This window comes from Xyrauchen texanus, chromosome 39 (assembly GCF_025860055.1).
Source record: "Xyrauchen texanus isolate HMW12.3.18 chromosome 39, RBS_HiC_50CHRs, whole genome shotgun sequence".
Lineage (NCBI taxonomy): Eukaryota > Metazoa > Chordata > Actinopteri > Cypriniformes > Catostomidae > Xyrauchen > Xyrauchen texanus.
Window position 1 is genome coordinate 7,560,730 of NC_068314.1, and position 13,139 is coordinate 7,573,868.

Here is a 13,139-nt window from a genome sequence, read left to right on the forward strand (position 1 = left end):
TTCCTTTTTCATTTTAATCTAAATATGTGTTCTCCCCTTTTTAACAGGCTGAATGTAATGGAAAAGTTGCCCTTTAACCCAAACAATAAATCCTCCTGAATCTCATCCATTTTTAATGTGTGGGTGTTTCACTGATGGTATCCGTAATTCTCTGTAATTTGAATGAGTGTAAGTTTGACTATAATGGACTCCATGTCTCAAGTAATATTATGATATCTGAACTATATACAATATTTACAAAATCAAGGTTCCCTGAATGTTGTAGTTTGTGATTTTTAGTGATGACAATTTTTACCAGAAATAAGAATGTATGATTCCTGACCCAATCATGTAATGTAATACACTGAACTAAATGAAGTACCTTAGAATATCAACTGCATAACAAAAAGAGAAGATATAGTAAAATAAATAATAATGAATACGCTTAAATTAAGCTCTTGCTAATCAACTAATAGTTTTTCACAGAAGCGATCTGGCCGAGGTCGCTTGTGTCTGCAATACCTCTTCCTGTCACAACAGCAGCATAACTGTCTGCCGGCATGCTGTCTCACCCTTTCCTCAGAGTCAGGGGTTGTGTTCTCAGAGCATATCAGTGTTACATCCTTGATTGTTTTAGCAAATATTCTCATGCCCTCTTGATGAATTTGGAGACAGTCATATAGATGCTCATGAGTGATGCGTTGATGATTCTCTCTCTCACTCACTCACTCACTCACTCACACATTGGTGCGGCTATCCTTATTGAGAACTTTCCATAGACATAATCACTTTTATACTGTACGAACTATAGATTCTATCCCCTAACCCTAATAGTATGATTATCTGCGGCCGAATCACAGCTGTGCTGATGTAGGGCCATATCACACTCTTGCTCATGTGATATTGCTTAAATATATTATACACACACACATGCTCAGTGACAACTTTATTAGGAACACCTGTACACCAAATTCATGCAATTACATAATCAGCCAATCCTGTGGATGCAGTTCAACGCATTCAATCATGCAGATTTTGTAGAACCTGATGTGGTCTTCTACTGTTGTAGCCCATCCAGCTCATGGTTCAACATGTTGCTCATTCTGAGATTTATTCTGCTCACTACAATTGTACGGAGTGGTTATCTGATTTACCATAGACTTTGTCAGCTCGAACCAGTCTGGCCATTCTCTGTTGACTTATCTCATCAACAAGGTGTTTCGTCCGCAGAACTGCCGCTCACTAGATGTTTTTTGTTTTTGGCTCAATTCTGAGTAAACTCTTGAGACTGTTGTGCCTGACAATCCCAGGACATCAGCAGTTGCAGAAATACTCAAACCAGCCCGTCATGGCACCAACAATCAAAATCACTGAGATCACATTTTTCACATTCTGATGGTTGATGTGAACATTGACTGAAGCTCCTGATCCATTTCTGCATGATTTTATGCACTGCTGCCACATGATTGGCTGATTAGATAAACTGCATGAATAAGTAGGTGAACAGGTGTTCCTAATAATGTGCTCAGTTAGTGTATAGTGTATAATATATATATATATATATATATATATATATATATATATATATATATATATATATATAATTTTAATAAATAAACTAAACTAGAGTATAATAGCTCAAGTCATTTGGTCTGGTATTCTCAGATGGAACTGATATCCAGGCTTCATCACTTAACATGAGGAACCAGACAGGAAAAGATGATGAAACTTTCAACTTTCAGGACATCCTGAGACCCAGCGCCTCCCTCCACCCCACCCAACCGGCCACTTTAACGGTGCGGGACTGAGCACGTGGGCTTCGGCTGTCAAAAACAGGATACACACTCACCACACGGCTGAGAACAACAGTTAATAGAGCAACAAGGGTAGGAAAAGTAAGCATGATAGTGGAAGAGAAGAAGGATATGATGGAATTCTAGAAAAGGAATTGCAGGGATTTTGTGAGAGAAAATTTAAGGATAATTACTGTAAGCAGGAAGTGGAGTTCAACCTCCTGGATTTGGGCAATGTTTCAAGGAGACCAACTTTGCTCATGATTGTGCCAAGTTTCAGAGAACTTTTCTCTGCTGTTGATTTAGGAAGAAAAAAAGTAGGAACTTATCAGCTGGGCTTCATAATACATTACAGTTCAGCTAAAATAAAAATTCTGTCATTATTTACCCACCCTAATGCAATTTCAAATCTGTATGCCATTTATGTTCCCACAGAACACAAAAGAAGATTTTTTTGACAAATTTTCACACACCTCAGTTCCATACATTGACAGTCCATAGACACCACTTCTGTCAAGCTTACCAAAAACACCATAAAAGTCATCCATATGACTTTACAATAGCTTTGAATGAGGGAATTGACTGACATTTAAGTCATTATTCACTAGGGATGGGCATCCTAAGGAATTTAATAATATAGTTCAGATTTCTCTTAATGATTCTGGTTCCTCAACAGTTCCTTATAGCAATTTTTAGATAAATATTTGAAAATAACAAATGCATATATATATATATATATATATATATATATATATATATATATATCTCTCACACACACACACACACACACACACACACACACACACACACACACACACACACACACACATATATTTTATTCATTGATTTGTATAAATATACTAGGGCTGTCAATCGATTAAAATATTTAAATCGAATTAATTACACGGTGTCCTGATTAATTAATCATGATAAATCGCATAAAATATTTGCTGAGAAAGCCCCTCATATAACAATAACTCAATATATAATGATTATACATATTTATATCAATATATAATTATACATAGTTATCTTTAAATAAAAATAAAAGATAGATAGATAGATAGATAGATAGATAGATAGATAGATAGATAGATAGATAGATAGATAGATAGATAGATAGATAGATAGATAGATAGATAGATAGATAGATAGATAGATAGATAGATAGATAGATAGATAGATAGATAGATAGATAGATAGATAGATAGATAGATAGATAGATAGATAGATAGATAAAATGCTTTACATTCCTGTAGCAGAAGAGTTAATCATTGATAAGACAAAGTGGATTTAGAATACGATGTATTGTTTACTACCATATTATTGATAATAAGTCAATCATTGTCATACAGTTCACAGCAATCCATTACACAAGTGAATTTGTCAATCAGTTGGAGATTTATTATAAGGGCTAATTTAAGGGCCCGTCAATGTACACCTACATCAGACGTCTCTGTTTAGGTCACTGTGTCAAGTTAAATATTGTTTAATACTCAATATTAAAACACATCTTGATATCCCGTAGATCGCATTGGTGTTCCTTCGAGTGTTTTGAACGCAAGAACGTAACGCATGTTTGTGTTGTTATGCCTACTGAAGTGTTTTCTTCACTGTATAAACTGCACATTGCTCATACAGCTGAAATGTAACTTACTGCCCTCTGGAGTAAACAGGTGGTACTACAAGCTTGCATTTCTCAGGAATCTTATTATGGTCCGTGGGCATGCGATTAATTGCGTAAATTTTTTTAACGTGTTATTTTTTGTAAAATTAAAATCGCACTGAATGCGTTAAATTGACAGCCCTAAAATATACCTTTAATTACTACAAAACTCATACTGTGAATCATCTAGTAATTACTAAGGAATAATAAGGAATATTCCAGGTTTAATACAAGTTAAGCTCAATTGACAGCATTTGTGGCATAATGTTGATTACCACAAAAAAAAAAATATTTGACTCGTCCCTCCTTTTCTTAAAAAAAAAAAAAATAGCAAAAATGTATAATACAGTGAGGCACTTATAAAGGAAGTTATTCGGGGAATTTTTGGGAGAGTTTAAATGTAGACTTAAAATTTTATAAGAGCACTTACGTTAATTGTAAGTGTAATAACTTGTGTAATTTGAGCTGTGAAGTTGTTCAAATCAGCGTTTTTACAATACGCTACTACGTCACAATGGCAACAAAGTTGTAAAATTGAATATAACTTCACACAGTCACACTTTTGTCACAATAAAACCATGTTAACATGCATATTGTTTACATCTTGAGTTATATATTTACCAACTGGTTGGACTGACATCACGGTGAAATCAGAAATAGTATGTGCTTACTGCAATTCGAAACACTGCCCCAAGTGGCCAAAGCATTAAGTGTTGTAGGGCGTATGGGCACGTGTAGGCTCCATTTTCCAGGTGAAAAATGTCCATGGAGGGGTGCCAAAAGTGAGCTGTGAAGCTAATTGTTTTCGGTTTGTAATACATGTTTGTAATACAGAGAACTCATGAAGCAGCGATTAAAAAGTGTCTTTGCTAACAAATGTCGAGCTTGCTTTTTAAAAGCCACATTAATATGCAATATCTCACTTTCTGATAAGATCTCACAGATGCTCCTCAAAGTTCTTACACAAATAGAGGCGAGAAGACACACACACACACACATCCACACAGATGTACACCCACACATATACACATGCCTACACACACACACACACACACACACACACACACACCATTACTCCATAGCCCAGCTCAATTTTGCTGCGATGGTTCAAAATCACAATTTAGTCAAGTTTAACCTCAAGCTATCAGTGTATTTAGTGAAGTTTCAGTGTTACTTTTCTCATTTGAGAGATATTCAATAAATTGTTCTTATAACTGAGTTCCATGTGCACATATATATATATTAGACAATTTAGACAATATTTTTAAAGATGTTCCCCATCACCAAACTCGTTTTACAAGTTTCCATGGAAAAGATCGCACAGAAAATTATTTTCCTTACATTTTAGCTTTAGTTTTAAAATTCAAAACAAAACTGCAAAAATTGCAGTTTTGGTTTGAATTTCGAGAAGTGATATTTGTAACTCTCATATGCAAGTTGACAACAAATTGATGACCTGTTGACGAAGACACTGCGTGCTTTCACTACATTAAATCATTTGCTTTTCCTGTAAGTTCTAAATGATACATTTGAGTAATTCTATGTTACTGTTAGGAATGACTCAATCGGGGGGGGGGGCATTAGCGTAAAGTGGTTATAACGGCCCTAAACAATGTCTGTCTAGGAATGAAGTAATAGTAGCAATGGTACAATTTCACAAGTTATTAACAATTCCAAAAGTGTTTTTATCAAAAGGTTTAATTTGTACCTATTTTTAATCAAACAAAAACACAAAAAAAAATTTTGGTCACCATGCGAACCTCAAAATAACTGTCATTCAAAGTGCAATCTGGGAGCAGCTTGTTTGTGTGTGAATTAATATATAACTGCGCTGTTTTCTCAGTGGAGGCCAGTGCAGTTCATGCAAATAACTGCAGGATTCTTTCCTGGTTACATTCATTATGTGTGAAAGCACCTTTACAAACTTAAAAATGACAGTTGTGAATTATTCAACTGTGAGAGAGAACACATACAGTAATGGAATATTCAGCATGATATTTGTGTTTTTCACGAGACAAAACAAACAAATAAAGCCCACACAAATCCATTACCAATTTTCACTAACGTCATCCAGATAAATGTAAATTATTAAACACAACTATTACATTCAGTGTGTCTGTATATATTTACTTGACTGAATTTATTTCTCATTATGTTAAATTTTGAACTGAAAACTTAAAACAAAAATAAATTGTGAATATGTATAAATGTACGCATTTACAAAACTTGCATTTGGTTTATTTATTTATATTAGTTGGACTGGATAGACAAGGAAAGGCAGCCAACACGAGCTGTGAGAGCAGTAAACTAGACTACTGGCTACTTTGAAGAAGCTCAAAAATACGATAGTTTTGAATTATTAACAATTTCGATTTTTAACAAAAAAAAATGTATCTTTGCATTTCGATAAAAGGCTTTTGAAGGCTTTACTGCGGTTCTAAAAGGTGGAAAATATATAGAATGAGAAAGTGTGTTTAAACTTCAGTCTGGTGGTGCATATACAGATTTATTAAATATATTGGCAGATTAATGCAGGAATTAAAACTTTAACCAAAACAAAAAGAGAAGAAATGTACTGATGCAACCTGACAATAAAAACTAAAGATTTGGCGTTACATTATTTCTAAACTACCAAAGCCAAATACATACACACACACACACATATATATATATATATGTGTATGTATGTATGTATGTATGTATATATATATATATAAAAAGACCTATAATATATCAAATAAATATGTTGTCTGGAATTTGCCAGAAAAGAGTCCTGACTTTTCTTCTTGATTCTAGAACCTACAATCCAGAGGCATGAGAACCTTGCTATTATTTTTAAAATACTTTTATAAGTTCATATATGATTGATTTACCTTTTTGTCTCCATTTAATTTCCATTTCATTCATCATAATTCTTCCCCCAATTAAAGAAAATTACACATTCTGGGTATTAAATCCGCCCTACAATTTGCTCCTAAAACTTTTGTGTAAAGCCCTTTGTTCAAACTCACACCCGAACCAACACATTCAGTCCAAATCAAAGTCATGTTCAAGCCTGCAAACCTTTCACCTTTTGCCCATCACACTTAAATAAACCTGACAACAACAACAAAAAAAAATCAAATACTTAATAAATTCTAAAGCCCAGCAAATGCAAAAGGAATTAAACCTGTTTGGCAGTTACACATGGGAACTCAAAGAGATGAGTTATTGTTCAACACTCTAGTGCAGACTTCAGATTTACAGCTTTAAGTTTGAAAAGCATCACAATATATAAAAAGACTAAGCAGTAATATATACAACAAATAAGATGTATAAATAAATGTATAAATAGGTAAAATAAGTAGAGGGATTTTGGTAAAAGCCAAATGCACTCTTTTCCCCAAAAGTATATAAGAATACTAATACTAAATATTAAGAATACTGTTAGTTTTAAAAAATATTGCTTGTTATGCAAATATATTACCATGCTAGAAAAGCACAAAAAAATGTAAAAGCACAATGCAAGATTAAAACAATGCTGCTTAACACTAAACACACAACGTAAATTGGCTCGACAAAAAGCAAGTCTTACCTAAAGTAGATGTGTAGACCGTTATGATGAAAGACAGAAGTTATGCTAGTTTTGTTGGGTGACTGTCAAGATTGTCTGTGCTGAAACTTTTCTCTATTCTAATGTTTTAATGGAGGCTTGTCTAATTTCCGCTGTGGGTCTGGGCTCATTTCATCTCATGGTGGAGAGAGAGGGTAGGTGGAACAGGTATGTTTTTGGGAACATGTAGGCGAAGTCTAAATGGCATTTTCCAGTTGACACTCCTCTCACGTGCGGAAATCGCTTTTACCATTTAGGACAAGATAAAGCGCCGATAAGTATTATTTATAAGTTTGGCTACATTCTCAAGTGTTAAATGTGTAAACAAGTCTTACATGTTGTTGCAGACCTCAGTTTGAATGCCAAGTTTTTGCCAATGTTTTTACAAACAGAAAACAAATGTTTGTAAATAGAAAGCAAATAATTTCAGACAAGTCTGAAAATGTGCTTTGTTCTCAAGTGTTAAACATTTAAGAACATAAAAAAAACATTGTTATGTTCTCCAAAAAAAACCTAAACAGATAAACAAAAAGACCAAAGATGTTTATCAAGTAAAACTTGCACAATGCTCTTGTATAACTTTTTACTATTTTAACTCTTTACAAACAATAATCAAAAGGTGTTTTAGAAGGTTTAAGAAGTTCGTAAACAAATAAGATAACAAGCTTTTAGGGATTATTTATAAAAGTTACCCAACATTAAACATTTAAGATACATCAACAAACACATTTACAAGATTTTGCACTGCATATTACTGTTTACAAACAATAATCAAAAGGTGTTTTAGAAGTTTTTAGATCTTTACAAAAATAAAAATAAATACACTTTACAGACAAATATTCATTCCATATGTTCGTTTGACATTGCCTCAGATACAACCTCAGATACAAGCAGCAAAACAGAAAGTACTCAGTGAGGTGTGCTCAAATCACAAAGATGATTTGATGGACAGCAGCAATGATCAAACACATTTATCTCAGTGAGCTTCTCTGGCCTACTATGTTTGATTTCATTGATGTTGTGGCAAGCCCTGAAAAACTCACTTAACAACCTATTGTTCACTCACTCTCATCAAACCTCAGCTCAATAGGACACATGCAACAATGCAGTCCCGAACAGAGGAGGTCAGAGTTTGAATAACAGAAAGAATAGACATTTGTTCACTCGCCTGCCCTAGCTAAACTCTCTACCTATGGGAAATAATGTCACGAGGTTGTGCGTCCATCAAACACCGAGCTGTAGAGCTTATCTGCACATTTGGCAAACTTTTCTATTCTATGATTTATTCTCCAGAACTTGAGAGCTTGACAACTCATATTTGAACCTGGCTTTTCTACAAAGACATTAAGCTCAGCACTGACAAATGCAGTATTGTAAGATGACAGGTTACAATGAAAACTGCAAAACGATGACCCTTTCTATACAAATTCCAAGTGCAAGCTATTTCTTTGAAAAAGAAGAAGCCAATGGACTTGAAATCTACTAAACAATATGTTTTCAGTAGGTCTGCTATTCAAAATCATGTAACAGAAAAATCAGCCTTGAATGAATGAATGTTACATTTATATAGCACTTTTCTGACACTACACTCAAAGTGCAGTGAACAGGGGACTCTCCTCAAACACCACCAGTGTGCAGCATCCACCTGGATGATGTGACGGCAGCCATAGTGCGCCAGTACCCTCACCACACACCAGCTATTGGTGAAGAGGAGAGAAGAGAGTTATAGAGCCAATTAATAAGCCCATGATTGAGACGAGCCAATGGGGGAATTTGGCCAGGACACTGGGGATATACCCCTACTCTTTATGAGAAGTGCCCTGGAAGTCAGGACCTCGGTTTAACATCTCATCTGCCTTTTTACAGTACAGTGTCCCCATCACTATGCTGGGGAATTAGGACTCACACGGACTGCAGGAATTAGGGAGGCCTTGCTGGCCTCCCTAATTCCTCTTCCATTACTGTCAGAAACAAAAAGCGTTAGACTGATTTATCAGCTGATATTCGGCCATTTACTGTGTTCAGCAGATAAACTTGTTCACTTGGCCGATTAACAGAAGTGTTTGTTCCCCTTTGAGTCCATTCCAAAATACTGAAAGCAGGTAAAAAAAAAAAAATATATACATATATATATATATATATATATATATACATATATATATATATATATATATTTTCAAGTAAAAATTGTGTAAAAAAAAAAAAAGAGCTACGATTAACGTACAAAAGTGAGTGATATTTATAGGTGTTAAGGGTCTTTCACATGACTCACGTTAGCGAGTCTACAAATTAAATCTACAAATTAGAAAACAAATGTCATTACCCAATTAGCGCTCTTGCCACCTGTGACCTCATACAGCATACCTACGTGACTGCTCTAGATATCGGTACAGGTCAGGGCCATAACCACCATACATTAGCTGTTAAGGGGGGCAATATTCAATATTCAAATAGTGATTTATCAATGTTGGTTTTTCAACATCAGATTATTTTTTTATCCCCTTTTCTCCCAGTTTGTAATGCCCAATTCCCACTACTTAGTTGGTCATCGTGATGATGTGGTTACTCACCTCAATCCAGGTGGTGGAGGACAAATCTCAGTTGCCTCCGTTTCTGAGACTGTCAATCTGCACATCTTATCACATGGCTTGTTGTGCATGACACCGCAGAAACTCCACATGTGGAGACTCATGCTACTCTCCGCGATCCACGCACAACTTACAACATGCCCCATTAAGAGCGAGAACCATTAATTGTGACCACAAGGAGGTTACCCCATGTGACTCTACCTTCCCTAGCAACCTAGCCAATTTGGTTGCTTAGGAGACCTGGCTGGAGTTACTCAGCACACCCTGGATTCAAACTCGTGACTCCAGGGGTGGTAGAGTCAATACTCGCTGAGCTATCCAGGCCCCTCAACTGTAGATTCTTAAACATTAAAGGAATATTCAAGGTTCAACACAAGTTAAGCTCAATTGATTGCATTTGTAGTATAATACTGATTGCAACAAACATGATTTTAGTGTGGAAAAAAAAATCACTTACTAACCTTTTGTTAGGGTTACCTTGTCTGGTTTTACCGTTGCCCCTTTGGTTTCCATTTTTGTCCCTTTTGTTTTCCGTAGTTTTCACTTTTGTCCCTTGTTTAGCTCCACTGTCTCACTAGTCTATTGTTTAAAAGAACTACACTTCCCAGTATCCACCTGTCATCATCACTGCCATTTTGTTCATTGTGCTCACCTGTGTATCATTTGTAATCATCCTGTCCTTGTGTATTTATATCCTGGGTTTTGGTTCAGTCCTTGTCTTTCGTTGAACGTTGTTAGCCCGGTGTGTTTTCCCTGCCCATATTCTCAGTGTTGTGTTTATTTCCCCATTGAGGGTTTTCCTAACACCTTTTCTGTGTAAAGTTATAGCCAAATTTACAACTTTGTTGCCATGACAAAGTAATGTCAACAAACCCTAAAATGACTGTACAAATTACAATTTCAACAACTTTTAACAGAAGAGTGAATGCAAGTGCTTTTATAAAATTATAAGCTTCACATTTCTGCCTTTAAACCCTCCCAAAATTGGCCCCATTCACTTTCATTGTAAGTGTCTCAAGGTAATGTTGATTTTTGCTACGAGTCAATTTATTTTTGTGGTAATCAACATTATGCCACAAATGCTGTCGACTGAGCTTAACTTGTATTGAACCCAGAGCATTCCTCTAACATTTACTACCTCCCGGTCTTAAATATTTTGTTCCATCCTTGGTATCGTCCATTGGCAATCCCAAATTGACCACTAAAAAAGAGCAACTAAAGTTCATACAAAACTTTGCAAAGACAAGATGTATAGACTCACTGACAGCTTGAGAGATCATTCATTGGTTTCCCTTCTCCAAACAGGTTGATTTTGATCTCTCGAACGGTGTTTTAAGAACCCAAACACACAAAGAAGGACAAGAATGGAGGTGAAATGGAGTTGGATGTAAAGAAGATTAAAAGGCTGAGCATAAACACAAGAAATAAGGAAAAAGCAAAAGGTCGGAGAGTCTCTCCTGACAGGCAGCTTTGTGCACAGTAAGCCACTATGAAGCCAAACACTTGCAGCCACTTCGCCAACTTCCCTTTGATATGCCCGGCCAAAAAAGAGGTGCACAGTTCAGGTTCATGGGAGTTATTGGCGGGATACAAGCATATACACTCCCTACACTGACAACCACATAGACAGGACAATAAGATGTCTACTTTTTACAACCTTATTATTAAAGTTGAACACCTATACACACGATTGCGCCAAGCAGTTGGTTTGCCCTGAGGATCCCTGCTTTCTGGTTATTCCAGAAGGCTGATTTTGTTCAACAGAGGGATCAGCAGAGTTAATCTCACACAGAGAAATTTGTCAAACCTGTCAGTTGCCTGAATAGCAAGTGTCCACATTTGAAAAACGTGTTCAAACTCAGTAAACACACAGTAAAGGACAATGAAATTAAACACAAATGGCTGCAATGAATGCAAATCTTAATATCTAAGCCATCTTTCACTTTTAAAGTGAGATATAGATGTCTTTAATTTGGTCTAAAAGGCTCTAAAATTAGTGTCTTTACATTAGAGGGAGTTTTTGATATTTTTAAAACATTTTGGAAAGTACTTGGTGATTTTTACATGCAATTTTATGCATTAAACATTCCTTGTCATATCAGGTTTATCTTGCAGTACTCAGCACACTTTCGTAATTGGACGAGAACTGTCAAAACAAGCAAGGAAAGAAAAGCATCAATGCAAATACATTTAATTATGTCCTCGAAAATTTGCCAGTGTGAGCCCACCTCCAGATCATGAGTAAGAAATATTTTTATTTGAATAGTTTGAATAGGAAAAGCATGTCAAAGTTCATGTCAAATCCCCCAGGAACTTTTCCGAAATAAAATAAGACAACAATAAACTCCTTAAAATTATAGTGAAATATTTCAACGCCTTTCAAGGACTCAGCACATTCATTTCAACTCATTTTAATAACAACATAAGTGCGCGCGTTGAAAGCTGCTTGTCATCATTTCCTACCAGCCATATGCGCACACATGCTGCCTTAACAACACACGTCACAGAACAGTCTCGTGAAGAAAAACTAATTGTTTTGATGCAGAAGATATTACTCAAATGGAGTTTGTTTTACTCCTAGGGTTTATAAAACCGAGGAATTTTGCTTACAAGGGGTTTCCCGATGCGTAAAAGGCACGCCAAGGTGTACATGTAAAATGACCGTGGATAAATACACCGCTTTTAACATTCTGCAATTATAATGCCATTCTGTTATATAGCTCTCTTCAAACAGACACAAACACTTCCATTGTGCCAAAGCTCCGTGCGTAAAGTTTCAAACAAAGCACCACCTGAGCACTTACCAACTCCTAAACTCTGCGCTTCTCCAAACTTTATTCCTTCGCTCCTTCCGTCGTCGTTTGGCACCACTGAAGCGAAACACCGCATGCAAAATGTGGTTTTCCCTAATGTCAATGAATAATGAGCATCTGTCTCTCAATGGCATACAGCAGAACTTGAGACTTTAATCGCACAGCTGATGAACTGTATGCGCTCCTGATCCAGCCTCCCTTCGCTCCAGAATGACTTTCTGCTGGTGTTCAGTTTCCAACATTCTCAGTCCCGCTGCTTGTCATTCACCTCCCTCTTAAAGGGAAAGCTCGTCTATTTCTCTGGGTTTCCCATGGCAGAAGGAAAAATGCTGAGACTCCTTGGAAAGGGAGATGCCTCATCTGTTGTTGTTTGAAGTTCAGCATTAAAGATGGCTGACTTATTTTATCCTTTAGTTTACATTGCTTTATTGCACACAGTTAGGGAAAAAATGATTTAAAGATTTTTTTTTTTTATGTTTTAGAAAATAATCACAACTACAGGCACTTTTATACGTTTCTTTATGCATGCCTGATGAAGGTTGTGTGACCGAAACGCTGCAAATAAATTCTTGATTGTGTTCTACAAGCTATATGGTAGAGTGTGGGATTTCTTTATTTTTTATTTTTTTTGTCTTGATAATACTTTTCCTAAAAGTTAGGATTAGAATTAGAATTTCTGTCCGCTCCTCACACAAAGCTAGTGTATGA

The 13,139-nt window shown here is 35.8% G+C and overlaps 1 protein-coding gene across 2 annotated transcripts in view; it reads right to left on the bottom strand.

The window, feature by feature from the left end:
• LOC127633008 (transcription factor SOX-13-like) overlaps window positions 1-12,659 on the bottom strand; it is a 68,954-nt gene extending 56,295 nt beyond the window's left edge. The window contains exon 1 of one of the 2 annotated variants that reach the window (XM_052111865.1): window positions 12,423-12,659. The gene's annotated coding sequence lies outside the window, so the exon portion shown is untranslated. Of the gene's footprint in view, window positions 1-7,012; window positions 7,150-12,422 lie in introns of those variants that run through there. The other variant, XM_052111866.1, reaches the window with a different exon arrangement.
• Window positions 12,660-13,139: the final 480 nt, after the last annotated feature.